Below are 6,990 nucleotides of genomic sequence, written 5' to 3' on the forward strand. Positions count from 1 at the left end.
TCAGCTTCTTCTGTTTCTCATCTGATCAAGATCTTCAAGTTGGATTTCCTTAAAAGGATTGTCCTTTCCCTGGCGGGATCTTTGGGGGAGAAAAAGGAACATACATTTTCTCAGTAAATACCCTTTATTTGCAACCTTCACCCATAAAGCATGGCAGTGGGGAGAGGGAGAGAGGTGTGCTGGGCACCGAGGATGAGTTCTCATTTAATCCATGTAACACTTGGCACTGGGGCTTTTCCCTGGCACACCCCTTAGCAGGTACGTGTTATCATTGCGTTTTGTACACCAGGAAACTGAGGCTCAGAGATGAAAGGAGGGAGGCGGGGGGGGCTTGTGGTCCTTTGCTAGGAAGCGATAGAACAGGGCACTTGGGAGTGTGGACTTGGGGCCAGATGTGTGGGTTAAGTCCGGCTCTCTTACACCTGCCAGCCATGAGACCTGCCTTGGGACGTCCCTTCCTCTCACTGGCCCGAATTTGCTCACTGATAAAACATGATGACAGCACCTCCTCCTCTTTGGTTGTTGTGAGGGTTAAAATTGTCAGTGGATGTAAAGTGCCCAGAACACTGCCTAGCCCTTAGGAAGGGCTCCGTCACCCCAGGCTCTGCTGACTGCCCTTAGTGTGTCCAAGGTCCCTCCGCTACCAGGAAGTAAGAGATGATGGCTTGGCCAAGCAGGATTGTCCAGATGAGAGGCAACCAGACTCGATCCCTAGAGACCCTGCTAGGTCTCTGGATCTGTTTGAACTGAGGTGCACGGATTCCAGAATGAACGCCCTCCTCACACACGCAATGACACACGTTGGACACAAATCACAGATGCAGTCAGCTTGGCCCATTATCCTCCTCACACGGTTCTCATCCGAATCCCCAGGGAATTATGATCCCATTTTACAGATGAGAAAATTGATGTCCATGATCTTTGCTCTTCCCCCAGAAGGCTCTGTCTGCCTGTTTATCAAATTCTGCTGGAATCACTTGCTGTTGCTTGAAGAAGAAAAACCTCCTTTTCCTGAAGGATTGCAAACAAGAGCTTCTTTTAGCCAGTGTTACCTATTGCTGAATAACCAGCCTAAACTTTGTGGCTTGAAACAAAAGTTGTTACTATCTCTCGAGGCTCTGTGGGTGGAGTGGGCCTGGCTGGGCTGTTCCCACGTGGGGACTCTTGTGTTGGCATCACTTGGCTTTAAAGGCTCCTCCGCTCAGACATTTGGTACCTGGGCTGGCACAGCTGGGACCGTTAGGCCTCTGTCTCCTCATTCCTCTGCATGGACCAGGCTTGCGCTTCTTCACGGCAGGCAGTCCTAGGGTAGTTGAACTTCTCACAGGGCACCGGGCTTCCCCCAGAGTGGAGTGCTCCAAAGTCCAGGAAGTGGAAGCTGTCCATCTCTTAAGGCCGGACCCAGAAACTGGCACAGGGTCACTGCCACTGTGTGCTGTCACCCCAGGGGAGGGGACAAGGATGCCTGCCTGTCCAGGGGAGAGAGTCTCAGATGGCTTTGTGGTCATCTGTGACTCACCACAGCTGGCGAAGAGGGCTTTGGCAGACAGTGTAGGGTGTGAACGTGTTTGACAGCTCATTTTCACGTAACGTGGGTTCTGTGAGTTCCCTGACAATAGATCTGGGGCCCTGCCTGACACACCTGGAGACAGGCCGCTTGGCCTGGGTGGTTGGCTTAGGCCTGGACCCGCCTCTTTGGGGAGCTGGGGAAAGTCAATCTGGCAGATGCACTGAGGCCTGGTAAGCAGTTGACATTGGGGGTCTGTGGGACACTGGGCAGTGGGGCTCATGCCATAAGATGGGCAGTGCCAAGGGGCAGTTGGGCACAGGCAGGACTCAGGAAGGTGGTAGCCTGACCCCCCGGCCTCAGGAGCAGAGCTCCAGCCACCAGGCAGGTTCTAGAGCAAAACACTCTTTCCCTGGAGGATGGAGACGGACACGAAGGTCAGTGGCCCAGGCCCGGGGTCACCAAGCGGGCTTCTCAGACAGGAACTGGGAGCCTGTGCTCAGGCAGAAACCTGGCCTTAAGAAGTGCAGCGCAGGGGTGTGCTGACCAGGCCTGGGGTCAGCCCGCAAATGTGGAATCCGAAGTGACCGGGGGAGTTCCCTGGCGGCCCAGTGGTTAGGACTCCAAGCTTTTAGCGCTTTCACTGCTGAGGGCCTGGGTTCAATCCCTGGTCAGGGAACTAAGATCCCACAAGCCGTGTGGTCCGGCCAATAAAATAATAATAATAAAAGTAAAAATAAACAGGTAAAATTAATAATTTTTTTAAAAAAAATAAAGTGACCAGAACCCAGGGCCCTGAGACTCACCCCTGAGAGATGGTAGCCCTGGGTCCTGGTTGCTACTGAGAAGCAGGGCGGGGAGGGTCTGCAGAGGGGTAGGGGAGCCGAGGGGCAGCCCAGTCTGGGAACCCTGCAGGGCCTGAGCCCTTCTCCCCAGGACTCCAGCCCTGGCTGAGGACGTTGGACAGAATGTTTCATAAGTTCCCTTCAATTCTGGAGCTCCTTGTAACCAAGGATGGACCCCTTAGCATCTGTGCCTCTCCCTCCAGCACCGAGTGATTTCCACTTCAGCAGATGGCTCAGTAGTTGTGGCGCACGGGCTTAGTTGCTCTGCAGCATGTGGGATCTTCCCTGATCAGGGCTTGAACCTGTGTCCCCTGCATTGGCAGGCGGACTCTTCACCACTGTGCCACCAGGGAAGCCCAAATATTTGTTTCTTGAAAGTCCAGATTTGTGTCCATCTCGAGTCAATTATTGATGTGGACTGGAGACAGAGGCTGATGTATTTAAGGTGATATAACTCACCGGGGGACAAGCTGGAACTCACATCCAGCTGCCCAGAGTGCCAGCCTCTCTGCCTACATCGTGCTGCTCTTAGGAATTGGAGGTGGGGTCTACTGTCAAGTAAGGTACACGGCCCAGCGGAAGTAGCAGGCAGGCGGGTGTGATGTTTCTGGTGGAGCTGTGTCTCATTTCCACTGATGGGTTTAAGCAGTCTCACCCCAGAGCTACCTGATGACGTGTTCCTCAGGGAAGTCTAGGCTGATATAATTAATTTTCCCCACAACTAAAAATGTATTCTCCTCTGAGCAAGAGAAATACTGATTAATTTACCCCTAAGTGTTTGTTAGTACAGGGAGCTGTTTTTCCTCTTTATATCAGTATTTAAACTTTTCATACCCCACACAGCCTCCCTTTCATCGGACTTCAAGGTGGAAAAGAAAATAAGCACATCGACTGAGGGCCCCCATATCTTATCATCTGGGCCCACTTCTCCTTGGTCACTTGGACAGGCTGAGCCCAGGGAGATTTGCCCAGGCTCTTCCCCAGGTAGGAGCAGGTAGGAAGCTGGTCCCGGTCTGTCCATTGCTCACTCTGAGTGCAAATGGTGTCGCCATTTGTAGATGGTGGACAAGAGAAGGAAGATTCCAGGAGCTGCTGGAGCAGGGGTGATCTCTCTGACCTGGCCTCAGGGCTGATGACCCCTCGCTCTCCCCACCATGCATCCCCCCATGCAAACATTAACCAGCCCCTGCCTGGAGAGTTGGGAAAGATGGCTTGCTCTTTTAACACAGGTTCTCCTCATGGCCTGTCTTTTTATAGTGAGGTCCAACTGGGTGTGCTGGGCTGGGCTGTCCCTGTCACCCATTCAGCTGTCTCTCCTGACTTTTCCTCCCCTAACCTGGAAGCTGGACCTCACCAGGCTACCTTGAGGTCCATCTTTTCATTCACTCACTTGCCGTCTCAATACACTGAGCGCCATTGGTATTCCAGGGCAGGCGCAAGGGCTGGGGGACCCGGAGATGAATCAGACCCAGGCCCATCCCCTGCCTAAGGAGCTCACAGATGAGTGGGGAAGGACCCAGAAAAAGGGATGGTTACAGAATAGGGTTGGAGATTCTCAGACACAGTCTGCAGTGGGCCTCCCGACGTCAGGAAGGGGTCCTTGGAGATGCAGCCAAGTGAGCTGAGCCCGGAAGGATGAGTGGCGGTTGTCCAAGCCAGGAAGAGAGAGAGAGCGCGGATGCACTGCGGTTAAGGACACGGCAGGAGTTGGGGGGTGGGGACTGCCAGACCAGAGTGAGGGGCATGAGAGGGAGGCAGCAGGTGAGAAGGATGTCGGCGACTGGGCTTAATCCTGACTCAGTTTTTGATGAGTTCTTTGTTTTATTCACTGCAATATCCCTAGTACCTAGGGCAGTGCCTGGTAGGTTGTAGGTGTTCAGTAACTATTTTTAGTCTCAATTCCTTATCTCTTAAAGGGGACTGGCACTTATTTTTGTCTGTGCTGCTGCTGCTGTATCCCAGTACTCTAGAATAGGGCCTGGCATATAGTAGGTGCTCAATAAAAATTTGTCGAGTGGCTGACAGGCTGGATGACAATAGACAGCTTGGCCCATACCTTGTACTTACTAATTAGCAGGTGTGATTGGTATCACCATGGGTAGGTGGAGAAGTAGTTACTGGTCACATCATGACAGGCCTCATGTGCAAAGCTAGATCCAGCAATATCTTGACAGTAAGGGACAACACTCTGCTTGTTAATAATAATAACATAATAGGGAAGAATCTCTGTATTTTATTACAAGTTAATCACTAAAGAGATGTTGCCTATAAGCTTAAATTATACACAATGGCCCATTTCTGGAAACCCCGCCTCCCAGATAATGACCGTTACGCTAAAATATCTTTGCTTAGCTCACAGGAAACCTCCTGACTAGGCTCACCTGTGAATGACTGCAGGAAGGAATACATTAACACATCTCATTGGAAGGCTGACCGGAACCAGGAAATTTTTGCCTTTACTCCTTCCCCTTTTAGTATAAAAGAAGCCTAAATTCTAACTCAGCCAAGATGGTTCTTTGGGACAGGAGTCCGCCGGCTTTCTCAATAAAGTCGCTATTCCTTGCCCCAACAAATGGTCTCTCATTTATTAGCCTGTCATGTGGTGAGCAGTACAAGCTTGAACTCGGTAATAATAATGATAATAATTGCAAATCTTTGCTGAGCAGGTTAAATGCTTTACAAATGCTCTCTCTTCAATGGTTCTTCAGAACTCATGGGGTTACATTCACCAGGGATGTCCAGGCCGCCATCTCCCTTGAGTAGCATCTAATGAAACCCAGACAGACCATTCTGTGGCCCCCTAGGCTGGGCATGGGCACATAGGGAAGAGTTTGTCCTTTGGAGAACTCTTGCCCAGATTCTGCAGAGGACCCTGCCTGGGTGTAAGTTGTCTGTCATTCGGAGAGTGGCTCCCAGCTGATTTCCTGAGGCCTCAGAAGGCAAGGACCGAGGCTTCACTGTGGAATGTTGGCAGAGCTGGCATCCACCTGGCCCAAACATTTCATCTTGGAGAGCAAGTTTCCAACTTTTACTTACTGTGGTCTGCTTTTAGGAGCTAAATGGGTTTTTAAATTTATTATGGAGTATCTCCTATATAAATAGCGTGTATGTATAATTGAGATAATAAACATGAAATGAACATCCAAGTACCTGTTGCATGGTGTACTGAATACATTCCAAAACTCTCTGAGTGGTTTACAAGAGCCCCTGTCTGGCCTCTTCTCCCCACCCCGCGGCGTCAGCTCTCACCACACTCACCATGATGCTTCATCGCCCAGACTCTGTGTGTAGCCTTCTGCACATTCACGTTATTTTTTGCACCTGCCAGTCTCCTAACACCTAGTTTTCTCCTACTACGGGCCGAGTTAGTCCTGCTAGCCTTTTCGGTCTCAGCTTAGCTCCTTCCCATCAAGTAAATCAGGACTCCCCCATTCTGTGGCCCCCGCTCCGCCCCCTGCCATGCCCTGGGCTCACATCACAATAGTGACGCTGTGTTTTCCCCTCCTTGGGTCATGAGGTGCTTGAGGGCCAAAGGCTTTGTCTTTCACTGGGGCATGCCCGTTGCTCTATGTGGATGCCCAGGGCATACTCATGGGAAGTCTGGCTTTCAGGTTCCCCAGGGGATGCTGTGTTTTCAGTGACCACTGAGGTCTCTTCTCCAGGGAAAATTCGTTGCTTCCTTAATGCTCAAGCGTCATCCGGGGGATTTGTCACCCAGTGTTTCTGAATTTCCAGGCAGGGGCTCATCCTTGTTAAATAGAATTGGAATGAAACTTCCTCACCCACAATATCTAAATGTCCTAGAGACGCAGAAATTGGGAACTACAGCTGAGCCAGAGCCACTCCTGAGAAGGCAGTCAGCGAGTCATGGAAAGAATTTGGATGAAATCGTCTCTCCACTCCTGTCTTCAATGTGTGGTACCTTCCAGCATGTCAGGGAGCACAGATTTAGTCCCAAGACTGGCATTATTTTGAAAAATGAGTTTCTACTAGAATTAAAGGGTACTGAAGCCAATTCCATTCAGCCTGAATATCTCAGTTGTAATAGAAATGGTGTCAGAACCTTTATCATTTGTCTTCTCACACACACCCACGCCCATTTCCCAGCTGGAATTCCAGCTCCTTCCCTCCTTCCTTGCCTCCAGCAGAGAGATGCTGTCACAGAAGTGGCTGCTTGCCCACCAGCATCGAACGCTTTGTCCTTGTCACCTGGGTGGTAAGGTTCTGTAAGGGCTGTAGAAAGACAGAAGCGCTTGCAGTCTTCATGGTTTTATTTACGTATGTATGTGTTTTGAATATAAAAGGGAATATAAAAGTAAAATAATGTAATCAACTACATTACAGAAAATTTCCAAATACTCTTCCTCATGCATTTTTTCATGCATTTTTTCCTGTACTAGTGAGGTTTGAAAACTATTATTTATAATCCTAAGTAGACCTGAATTGTAATATCCTGTGTTTTCCTAGCCTGGGCATCTGCCTTTAGGCCACTTGGTCTTTTCATCATCGTTTTTAACTGCTGTGCAATGTTTCCGTGGGTCATAATCCTGTGGGTTTTTTAATTTCTTATTGACTATTGATCACCAAGTGGCAGTTGAAGGAAGGTCTGTGACTTTTTTTTTTTTTTTTTTTTTTTTT

This window comes from Aethalodelphis obliquidens, unplaced genomic scaffold (genome assembly GCF_003676395.1).
Source record: "Aethalodelphis obliquidens isolate GAN/ISIS:26980383/991018 unplaced genomic scaffold, ASM367639v1 scaffold21, whole genome shotgun sequence".
NCBI classification, from domain to species: Eukaryota; Metazoa; Chordata; class Mammalia; order Artiodactyla; family Delphinidae; genus Aethalodelphis; species Aethalodelphis obliquidens.